This window comes from Chenopodium quinoa, unplaced genomic scaffold (genome assembly GCF_001683475.1).
Source record: "Chenopodium quinoa cultivar QQ74 unplaced genomic scaffold, ASM168347v1, whole genome shotgun sequence".
NCBI classification, from domain to species: Eukaryota; Viridiplantae; Streptophyta; class Magnoliopsida; order Caryophyllales; family Amaranthaceae; genus Chenopodium; species Chenopodium quinoa.
This window is the reverse complement of record NW_018743510.1, coordinates 1,215,618-1,228,578: the sequence shown is the minus strand read 5'-3', so window position 1 is coordinate 1,228,578 and position 12,961 is coordinate 1,215,618.

Below are 12,961 nucleotides of genomic sequence, written 5' to 3'. Positions count from 1 at the left end.
TTAATAAGAGTTATAGCTGTAATGTGTCAGCCCAAATAAAAATGAATGAGGATGGAAAACAAATCCACTAGGCCCATATACCATGGACTAGATTATTGACACAGATAATTGCCCACCGTCTTTCATCTAAGAAACAAAACGATTTCTATGTCCTACTTCCATTTTTTTTTATTTTTAACTAGTTTTTAGACCCGGACAATGTTGCTTGTTATTACATGTATTACAATAATTATGAATGACATTCTTAATTCAAATCTTATACAATTACTGTATATTATGTTGCTATATAATTACTGTTTTTGCTATCATAAACACATATTACGACTTAATTCAATGGTTAAGTTCCTATCAATTAATAGAGATCAAGAGTTCAAATCTTATACAAATAATATTTCTAAGCTTTATAATGTGTAATAACATGGAATAATACATTAGCCAAAAAGAAAGCGGGGAGAGTGTCATGTGGACTTAATTCGAATCGCCTTTTAATATATAACTAGTTTTTAGGCCTCGGGCGATGCCCGAATTACTGCATTAATTTCATGATTAAAGTCCTTAATTATATTTAATTTTAATAAAATGACATATAATATGGTATAGCTTAGTGGCTAGCAATAAAGTTTTGAAACTTGAGGTCTTGAGTTCAAATCTTGTCCAATCCATATTTTTAAGCACATAATTAAAAATGAAACACTTGATTAATTGAGGAAGGTGCCACGTGGCACCTAAACTTATTTAGGAACGCCTTTTATTATATAGTATAGACTAGTGTGTGGCCCCGGGCGATGCACTGGGTTTTGCTTTGAATATCAATACATATTATTTGAGCTATAAAATCATAAACTATTTAATTACAAAAAATAAGTGGACAATAATAACTAATGAAACTAAATAAACGCTCTCAAATTGATGTCTTGTACAAATGAAAGTATTTAGTGTATTATAATTGAATACGAAGCATAAGTAAAAGATAGCAAAGTTGGTAAGAACATTAATTCAGTTGTTATTGGTATTTTGTGTTCAAACCTTGTGACAAACATTTTTATTGCAATTGAAACATGTTTATAGTAAAATGAATGATGTGGCATACTTCTAATACATGTGAAGGGTGCCACGTGGCACATATCTTGTATTAGGAATGCTTTTTAAAATATAACTAGTGTGTGGCCTGGGTGATGCCCCGAGTTGTTAATTTGAACAATTATAATTGAATAGATAGATTCATTCTTTATTATTCTATTTATTCATTATTTGTTTATTTATATAATAGTTTTTCATCAAACCTTTAAATTATTTATGGAACAACTATTGACTTTATATATAAACATGTCTTTCATATATAATTTATAATTAATATAATGAAAATAAAGACATAATTATTATCAAAATAATTAAATAAATAAAATTAGTTTATAATAATAGTTAATTATTCTTGTTTGCATTACCTCATCGATCAGCATTAGCATATAATAGAATCAATTTTTTTTAAGAATCACAGTCATTAAATGTTCATATTTTCCATCCATATGTATTTTATAAATCGAGTATAAAAGCATTATTAAATCAATAGATGAGATGGTTAGACTTCTAATGCATATTTTTGAGGTTGTGAGTTCAAATCTCATGATAGACATTTTCATTAGAATATGCTCATATTTGAAAGATGACATGGCGAGGGTGGCACATAAACGTTTTTAGGAACGTTTTTTAATATATTAAATAATAGTGTGTGGCTCGGGGAGGTGTTCCAATCGGAGTGTTGTGAGATATAGCTATATATCTCGCAAGTGGTCCCTGTCCATTTTTTTTTTTTTTTAATACTGTACTTTTATATAGTACTACTAGGACTCTATATAGTACTACTGGAACCTAATAATACTACCGACACTTTATGTTATACTACTGATGATATTATTAGTACTACTAACGAAAATATTTAACAATAACGTTTTATAATTTAGAGTAATAATCACTTGTTTTCTGATTAATGACTTTAATGGTACTAGTTATCACAACTCTACTACTTATATATCAAAACAAATTAGCCTTTTTGTTTAATTGCCCACAATGCTTCACATTAACTGAATCAATACTTCGGCAGGACTCAGACTCCTACCGCGGGACGTAGCTTCACTTATAATTAGGGCGGAAGTTGCATGATTTCACGAATGACTTCTGAAATCAATAATAAATAAAATAATAATTATTTAAAGTTTTGACCAATACCTAAACTTAGTCGACACTGGAACCTCTGGCCTTCTGAGCTTTCGGCTTTACCAAGGTAGCTAACCCCAACCCTGTCTTCCTTAGATCAAACACAACACATATCTAATTCGTTTCCTACCTTAGACCGTAATCTCTAATCAAACAATTTTTATTGTGTTTATGATGGAACTTCTTAAACAGAAAGATAACTCATTTGATATATAAGGTTCAAGGGGATAACGTTCCCTCCTTGAACTAAACTTTTTTTAATTTGGAAAGATTACAACACTCATATATTACAACACACTCAAAGCTTAAATAGACATAAGCTGAACGAGAGTTTTCTCTACTTTAAGAGAGATGGAGAACCAATCTTTCTCTTAAGGTGAGTATTTTTCTCTAGAGGAATCTTTAATGCTTTCAAAGAAATGCTCTAGCTAATTCTTCCAACTCTGTCTTCACTTCTTGGCCTAAGTCCCTTTATATAGAGAAGCTAAAGTTACATAGGATTCTTATCCTGACTCACCAAGCAATTCTTCACCATTGCTTTTTACAAAGATACTTTAAAACAGAAAAAATTAGCAAAACGTGGCTACAGTGAAAGTTCCTTGAATTATTGCTTGTGTGGGCTCAAGCATTCATTATTTCATCCATCATCATATCTTGTAGGCCACCCTCACTATCTTTGCTTTCTTCATAATGAACATACATAGGATTCTCTTCTTCTATGCTAAGGTCTATAACACATTTGGCTGCATATGATTCATCCCATGTCATGAAAGCTTTAAACAGATACTTATGGCCTTCAAATGACAGAAACTTTCCACTTTCAACATCTTCTAAGTATTTGTAGATTGACTCGGTATTGTTTATGCCATCTACTAAATATTCTCTCATCTCGTTTGGTTCCACAATTATGGTATTACTAACATGAAATATAACAGAAGGATTTTCGATTCTTTTTATAAAATCGTTAAGATATTGTGAAATGTAGAAAAATCCTAGTGTTCTTGCTTCAGTAGGATTTTTAACAGTCTTCTGACGAAACTAGTATGGGATCTTGAGTACTAAATGCCACTTTTCCAAAGATTATCAAATAATGAGGCGGACTGACTTTTCCTTCTACAACTTCAATATTCGCACATTGCACCCTTGCTTCTAGCTGAAGATTTTCTTTTTTATCATCACAAAACTTTCGGAATTTATTGAATGCATATTGCTGGAACTTCGTAAGCTTTGAAAAGAATGAGTCATTAGGAATAAGGAAATCATGAAAGGCATATACCATTCCATAATCCCAAGCTTTGTAATGTATCCAAATGAACGGAGCATCCCGTGTAAGAGGATATGGATTGATGCGTAATGATGCTACCTTAGAGTTATTTAGAAACTCTACTCGTTCTCCCCATAGGTCTCGAACATCAAAGAATCGACTGGATCTTGTTACTACTAGCTCGTATCATGTTCTAAAATCGTTATCTCTTATTTTTATTGAGTATTATATTTTGTATATCAGGGATGAGTTGAAATAACATGATTGTTACTTCAAACATTAGTAACCTTTGGACTGCTTGACGGCAACCCTTGATTAAACCATCTCGTAAACGTTGTTTGCTGAAATAATCAAGCCTTGCATTAAGGCCTAACTAGAGTGTGAAACCCGTACCATTGCCTTTTCCGTTTCATCAATGAGACTTTTCCTCTCTGCATCCATCTTTTGAAGTTGGTGAGCAGCACGTTTTTCTGTTGTCTTGATCTTCTTGGACGACATTAGCTAATTCCCTGGTCAAGCTATCTGCCAAAGAATTCTTTGATCCCTGAATATGTTCAACAATAAAAGAAAATTGGTTAAACCATAATTGCCAACGCAGGAGTCTCCCTTGCGCTTACATATTAGACAAATTCTTTTTAACAAAACCAAGTATGCCTTTGCAATATGTTCTTATTAAGAACTGTTTAGGAGCTAAGAAGATTAAGAACTTCTCGATCCCTCTAATGAATGCAAGAATTTCCTTTTGCATTGTGGGATAATTTAACTCAGCTTTATTAAAACTTCTACTGCTATATCTGCAGTGTCTTTCTCCTTCTTTGATTTTTAACACAACACTCCAGTGCTTGTTACTAGCATCTGTTTCAAGGATTAAATCATCTTCACTAGTAGGGAACGTTAGTACAGGAAGATCTTTACAATAGCTTTTAATTCTTGAACCAATTTGGAATCACTTTTCTTCCAGTTCCAAGTTATTTCTTTCTTGAGTTTTTGTTGTAATGGTTTCCTTAATAGAGCAAGATTCATTATGAAATCAGAAGCATAGGTTAAACATCCTAGAAACCTTTCTAATTGTTTTCTTCTATTTCATCTGGGATTTTTTTTCAATCTTTTCCAGGATATGTTTTTGCAAGATTATTTGTCCTGCTTTAATTTTTAATCCTAGAAACTCAATCTCTTGTTTAGCATAAACACATTTATCTTTTTCAAGGATTATACCATGCTCAGCACATTTTTGAGTTACATCTTTGAGATCATTTTTATGTTACTCTAAATCTTTTGAGAAGATTAGAATATCATCTATGTAAACCAAACAACAATGATTAAGTTCCCTAAAAATATTATCCACTCTTCTCTGAAATATTTGTGGAGCATTTTTTAATCCGAAAGGCATCACTAACCATTCATAATTCCCTTGAGGGGCACTAAAGGCAGTTAATGGAATGCTTTCTTCTTCCATTTTAATTTGCCAGTAACCAGTCTTACAATCCATTTTAGAAAACCATGTGCCTCCTTGTATTCTATTAAATAACACAGCTTTATTAGGAATATAATAGCCATCAAACACAGTATTATCATGCAATTGTTTATAATTAATTACCATTCTGGATTTACCTCTTCTTTCTTCTGCATGATTTCTTACCATGAATGCTGGACTATTTTATGGACTCTTACTATTCCTAATTAACTTCTTATTCAGCAATTCTTTTATTTTCTCATCAAATTCTAATATATCTTGGTAGGTATAAACCATTTGTCTTACTCTAATAATCTTATTCGGATTTGTTAGAGTTATCTTAGCAAATGCTTTATCTTTTTCCCAATGCTCTAATGGATTTGTTGAATATAATTTTTCACATAATTTTTCTTGCTGCTTAATTATCTGATCTTTTAATGATGATCCACACTCATAAATTCTAAGTGCAACCTCTCGTTGTGTAGGTGTAACCCTATCACCACGCTGGCTGCGCGTAAATTCCATAGTCTGATGAGTATAAGCCTTTGTTATTTTTTGTATAGGAACAGAATGACCATTAATAGTAAAGATTATTTGATCAATGGTTTAAGTGCAGGAGAGTATAACCTTTGAAAGTTATTTCCTATTATCATATCATGACTAGGTTGATCAGTTGCCCACAAAATAAGAATAACACATTGATCTCCAATTTCTATTGGTAATTCTTCAATTATTTCCGTATACATCATGACACTGTTATTAGCAATTCTTACTTGCATAGGATTTTTAGCCTTTTTCCACAAGAATTCTGGAAATCATGATCTTTTTCCAAAGCATGTAGAACAATCACTATCAATATATGCATATAATTTATATTTATTATAATCCTCAATGCATATGTCAATTGGAATATATATATATGATATTAGGATTAGTACTAGATATTTCATTACAAGCTTCCATTTTCTTATTAACTTCATCTTCATATACTGGTTCACTCACGATTTTGGTCTTATATCCAATTACATTTCTTTAACAATAATAGGATTATTTGGATCTTCATTTATCTCTAAATTAGAACATGAACCAATATCAATGCTATGTCTTGCTGGTTGTTTTAAGACTTTTTTGCTTTCATATTTTTCATTTAGCTTCTTTATCAAAGCTAATATTTCTTCTTCATCTTCCTCTGGCTTCTCATCGACTTGTTTTTTCATCTTTATTATAGTTGAATTTTGTCTACTTAGACTTGGTGATCTAAGACTCATACTTATTTGCATTTTAGGTTTTGTAGTTATTCCAATATGAAGTAATCATGATTCATCAATTAACAACTTACTTGATTTATTAATAACTGCAGGGTTCATGAAGAATTCTTCCCGAGTTTTTTCAATTTCAATTTTATTAGGATTTACTTTTATAGGAGTAATTTTCTTCTTAGGGCCTCCACCTTGCTCATATTTTTAAGCATCGGCTATTTGTTTCTTGAAAGATGAATCTATAGTATTAACTAACTTATATACTACCTTCCATCTTATTTGTATAGGTCGAGTTCCTTTATGCATTTTCACTCCATCGGTTAATAGCTTGATAGTTAAAAACTTTGAAGCAAATGAATCTTCTAAGCTCACTATCTAGGTTCACATATATAGCTTACTATTCCTTGACTTAAGTTACATGTGATACCACTTATTATATGATCATAAAACTCTTGATATCTAACATCACAAACAAAGCTTAAGCATTTAACATCCTTGCCAAAATCTTGTAAAGGAGTTATGTATACTTGTACTGCACCAATACAAATATAATTATAATCGCCTTTTTCTTTATGTTTTTTAATGCTTTTCTAGTTTATGATATTAATTTCTATTGCTTTCTTTTCGCAATCTTCGATTACTATACTTCCTTTCATTTCTTCACATGCATATTTTGTTCTAGTTTTAAAGAAAGAAGTTTTAAATATTTTATCCTTAGTGATCTAGGGAAAATTCCAGCTTTCCTTGTTCGTTTGATCTAGGTCTTTATCTTCAATTGAATACTCAGCTCTTTTTAGTTGACCTATAGTCATTTTGCTTTTATCCTCATCACCATCTGATCTTGAGTTTTCTAATACATCCCCTTCCATCATATTATTTGTTTCTTCGTAATTTTCGTCTTCAAATTCACTATCTTCGGGTTCTTCATTATGCTCATTTTCTTCCTCTATTACCTCTACTATTCCTTTATTATTACTCAAAGCCAATTCTAAAGCCTCGTCTTCTGGTATTTCTATGTAATCCCCACTTCCTAAGGCTTCCATTAATTTATGATTAGCTTTCTTACATTCATTAGCATATAATGTCCTAATTCTCCACAAGACCAACATTTGCATGTTTTCTTTTTCTCGGGACAATATGTTGCCTTTCTGAAAAACCTATTGAGTTTTCTATATTTATGTTTATAGTACTTTTTCTTATAGGTTTCTCCTCTTGATCTATCAAATTTTTTTTTCTTGTAATTTTGTCTCTTGTTATAATTTTTCTTTCACATCCATAATTATTTAGGAAATCCCAACAAGTGAGAAATTGTCTCTTCATTTGTTAAATTCCTGCAGCCTCTCTACATTTCTTTTCAATCCATTTTCTTAGAAAAGCAATTCTATTATCTAGGGAATCCCTAGCTAAGAATTTTGCTCTCCAATCTTGATATTTTTCACTAATTTCTTCAATAAGAGGACTTGGTAACTTATCATAGAACATTCCAAGATTTGTTTCGTTTTCACCAATTTTATAATAGTAATGTTTTGAATTCCATAATGTAGCGTTCAACATATTTCATATTACAAATGGATAAATTACTCAAATTTATTTGATATTCCATTCATTTTTCATTAGGATCAGCTTTAGGACCAATGAATTCTAATTCAATGTATTGGCAGAATTGTCTAAACATTCTAGTAGGAGATTCACTAGCTCTTAATGTAGCTTTGACTTCTTCATCTATACGATCATACCGATCTTCTACACAGCCATAAAAACTATGCTCGATATGATTAAAGAAATTTTCAGAAGTCCATTCAGTGTTTAAATTAAGTACACTACTCATACTCTTTTTCCACTTATCTAAAACCTCTTGTCTATCTCTTAAACCATCTAATTTCAGCTTATAACCAGTTTGAATTATAGGTTCAAGAGTTACTTTTTCTAGTTTAGGTATTTGATTAGGCATAACCTTGACATTAAACCGGTAGTCTTCCCTGGTATGTATCTTGGTCGTATACAACTTCCTTTTCCTTGATACCAAGGTCTTTGGATAACATTGTTAACATTATTATTTTCACTGATAATTTCTTTAACGTCATTATTATCCATTACTCTCTTTCCTTGTTTATTATTAATTTTTTGTTGAACAATTTCAATAGGCAAAAAGTCTAGATTGTCTAGCTTCATTAATCCCATTTGTTGATATAAATCTTCTTATAAAGAAACATAATTTTTTTTTTCTATTTCATTATCAGAAGCAATCCCTTTTTCAAAAATTATTTTCATGATTTCGTTTAACTTAACAGGGTCTTCTTCTTTATCATATAAAATTTGTAATTCTTTAAACGTTTTCTCCTGAAGATGATGGCTTATCTTTAGTTTACTGGTTCTTTCCTTTTTCACTAATGGAACTTTTAGGGAGTGAAACAGTAAACTTTTTACTTTTATCTAAATTTTGAAAAGGATATTTATATTTATAAGGGACTATTTTTTCCTCATTAGGTGATATGTCTTTATTAGATTGATGTCTAACTTCGTTTTTTAAAGCAAGTTGTACTTGTTTAATCTGTTCTTTTAGCTCACCTACTTTTTTTTTTATTAATATCGGATGTAGTTATTGATATTTTGTTCTCAATATTAATACAATGAGCATGTATGTTACCAACTTCTGATCGTAATTCACCAATTTGATCTACTTATAATTAAGGATTGGGCCAAAATTACTAGTATTTTCCGAAATGTGATAGTAATGCTTAAAATCAGGTTTCTTACACTCAGTAGAAAGGCGAGTGTTCTCCAGTTTTACTTAATTATTAATTTAATTAGCAACTTATTTTAACTTTTAACCGTATGGCTCTGATACCAAATCGACGCAGCTACTAAAAATTAAGACTAATAAAAGTAATTAAAGAAATTAATAAACAACTAATAAATTCGCTTAAGGAAAAATCAGTTTATTTATGATATGCTAAATTCTAGTTTTATACCACTAAGAAATTGTTTCTTACCACTAGGACTCAAAGTAATACCATTGAAAAATTAACACTTTAAAACTAACTTGAAATTTTTTTTAACACTTAGGCTAAAATTAGTTATTTACCACTGACGAATAAATCTATACTACTGGATGATGAAAGTTTACTACTATAAGCTAAAAATATACCATTGTGGCCTGTAGTGGTACTAAAGTGTTTTACAGAGGTAATTTAATATGGAGAAATTCCTAAACTACCCTTGTGAGACACGAGATTCATGTCTCGCAACCCTCCGTTTAGACTTCCTGGTGGCCCGGGCGATGCACCGTGATTTACTTTGAATATCAAAATATATTATTTGATCAATAAATCATAAATTATATAATTACAAAAAATAAGTGAACAATAATAACTAATGAAACTAAATAAACGCTCTTAAAAAAATGCTCTCAAATTGATGTTGTACAAATTTAAGTATTTAGTGTATTATAATTGAATATGAAGCATAATTAAAAGATAGCAAAAGCGGTAAGACCATTAATTCATTTGTTATTGGTCTTGTGTTCAAACCTTGTGACGAATATTTTTATTGTCATTGAAAGATGTTAATAGTAAAATGGATGACATGGCATATTACGGTAATGTGGCATACTTCTAATACATGTGAAGGGTGCCACGTGGCACATATCTTGTATTAGGAACGCTTTTTAATATATAAATATAGATATAGATATAGATATAAATAAATATAAAGTATAGATATATAGGTTCTAGCGATATATAGTGTTTGGATGAGTTAAAATTTCAAATCTGAATTTAGCCCAGATTATGAAACAATTAAGAAACTTTATAATACTAAAAATTTGAAATAATAATTTAAACCATGTGTAAACAATTACTTTTGGCCTCTTGTCCCGACAGGAAGTGTAATGATATTTAAAAAAAAAAAAACTCGTTCTTCATGCTAGATCAAAATTGAAGTATTTATGGACTCCGAAATGCATTATATAGTAAGTTAAAACCCGTATTTGAGACAAAATTATCTTAGATCATAGTCCGATAACTAATTAGGCCTAAAACGTGCTCATACATGTTTAAACTTGATTAATAACGGACCTAAATGCGTCAAATGCAATGATTAGATCAAATAGATCTTACATTGTAGAAAACCGAGCCAACCAGAACATTAAACCATCTAATATCCGTGAAAGGCCTATAAAAATGGATATCCGTTTCAAAAATCTTTCCAACGGTATATTATAAGCCCAATTCAGAGTTAAAATAAAGAAGTTATCATCAAAATACTAAAACGGGCCCAAAACCGACACCCTTACACTCAAACGGCCATATCTTTTGATCCATAACAGATTTTACCCTAATTCTAATGGCATTGGAAATTAGACATTCAGAGCTTTCCAGTGATATCTTATATGCCTTAATCCGACTTTTCAATCAAAATTTATAAAAGTTTTAAAAATGCGTTTTTGTATAAGACAAACCGCACTGAGCGCAACTCTGTAAGTTGCGCGCACAAGTCATAGTGTTGCGCATGGCACTCAGCGCGACTCTGAGAGTTGCTCCCGCCACCTGACGCTGCGGATCTAAAACCCTAAACCTAGATTTCTACGCTTATAAATAGGGGTCTTCGCTTAGACCTAAACGGAATAGAAAAATCAGAATTCTAAACCCTAGCATTTTTAAATCCCTAATCTCTCAGGTTCTCTTACTATCATACTACTTTTCTCCTTTCTTCCTAAATACTCTTCAACCCTAATCCATCCATTTGAAGTCCGTGGAGGTACGAAGAAGAAAGAAGGTCCATAAACATATAAGACGGAGATCCAAGCATATAAAGAAGAGCGGTTAGTTTCCTGAGCACTTAGATAAATCACTTTTCTTTTCTTGTTTAATTAACTTTAATTGATTAATTAGTGTTGTTTGATCACTTCAAACAAACTTTAATTAATTAATTTCACATAGTATATTGCGTTAATTTAAGACTAGAATTGGAATAATTAATTGTTGTTTTATCACTTAAGCCAAGGCAAATCTTGTTTATTTTGTTCCTTTCACGAACGAATTTCAATTAAATAAGAATAACGACATTCGTTGCCATGTAGACTTTTTGTGATTAATGTTTGTAATAAAATCAACTAACTTAGTTTTAGGTATTGTTTCGGGGTTTTCTGATGTCCTGCGGGAGAGTTACAATTCCGAGACTGGAACCGGACGCCTGTACCTGCAAAATAACGGAGACTCCTGAGAGCTCCGCCTCCAACGGTCAAGTTAGTACCTGATTAAGGAGTAATTAATACGGAAATTAAAGTAATAAGATCTCTCTAGGTGAGAGTGTTTAATGTGGGTAATCTGCGTTGTTAGCGAGATTAGCCGGTTATTAGTGTCTTCCGTAACGTTTCTGTTCCGTTCTTCAGGTGAGATTAATTGCTTGATCCCCTTTAATGAGGATTAATTAAGTATTTATAGTCTTGAGAAGCGTGCCACTCTCTAGGTTTAGGGTAAACCTAGGGCTGACCGGGCCTCTAGACAGGATTGGGCCTTGTTGGCCGGTTTTCCCATTTGGCATGGGTAGACACGTGGCGTGTCTCAATTGGTCCGTAGAGGACGTATCTGTGATTGACACGTGGCAGGCTCCTATTGGCCTACATGAAGTACACGTGGCGGAACCTGGTTGGTCCACTTGTCAAACGGTGATTGGTGGATAAAAATCCCCTAATCATTTGCCCCTCACAGGTGGCACGTGACTGGTCTCGTGTCGCCTGTGACAGGTGTCGCACGGTGACAGGCGACGGCCTGCTACAGGTGTCACCTTGCAAATAGCCGAGAGATTTTCCCGCCCAAATTTTGAATTTGGAAGCGACCCTTCGCCTTCTCACTTTGCCTATATAAGGAAGTGCTGACTTCGGTCATTTTCACATTTGAGAACTTTGCGAGAACATTCGGACCCTTGAACTTGCTCTGACATTTCGAACCTTTTCTGCCTACCGCCTGTTCTGACAAGCCGACTGCACCGGATTTCCAGAACCTCATCAACCGTCACTCGTTCAGGTAACTCAGTTCTCTTACTCTTTAATTTTCTTTTTATTTTTTGAAATGGCACCACGGAAGCACACGACACGACCTAAGTTAGTGATCAGCCGGTCACCGGGGACGGTTGAATCTAGGACTAGGAGTGCCGCCTGCCCTTTTCTGGACCCATCTTTGCCCTTTATACAAAGTCCGACTGTATCTGTGTCTATGCAGAACGTGATGGCCAGAACAAAAAAGACTGCTATGATCTCAAACTCGGACGGCTCATCCCAAAGGGTGCTCATTAGTGAAACATCTGACCAGGCGCCAGATGTAGAAGTGAAACGAGGCGGCTGCCAAGCCGACAGTTCTGAGAGAGGGGTCAAGGTGGTCCCTTCCCATTTTACCGTTGATATGTCTAATTTTCCTCCTGCTCCTTCTAAGGGAGAGGAGGCGGGCCCCTCTGGGAGAGGGGAGGAGTCGTCCTCTTCGGACTCGTCAGAGGACGAGTCCGAATCCAGCTCTTCTGGCCACAGTTCTCCAGGCTCAGAAGAAAGAAACAGCCGCCTACAAGAGGCGAGGCTTTCTCATGCAGTTGAGAAGGGGGACAATTGGGCGGAGCCGTCCGCCTCTTTCAGAGAGGAAAACACCCCTTACTACTGCACGGTACCCCGGGGCCGGATCGCAACCATGCAAGACAAAGTGGAGAGCTTTATAGCTAACCACAGAATGGGCCCGGAATTTTTACTGTTCGTGCCGGATCCAGAAGACACTGTCGTCTGGC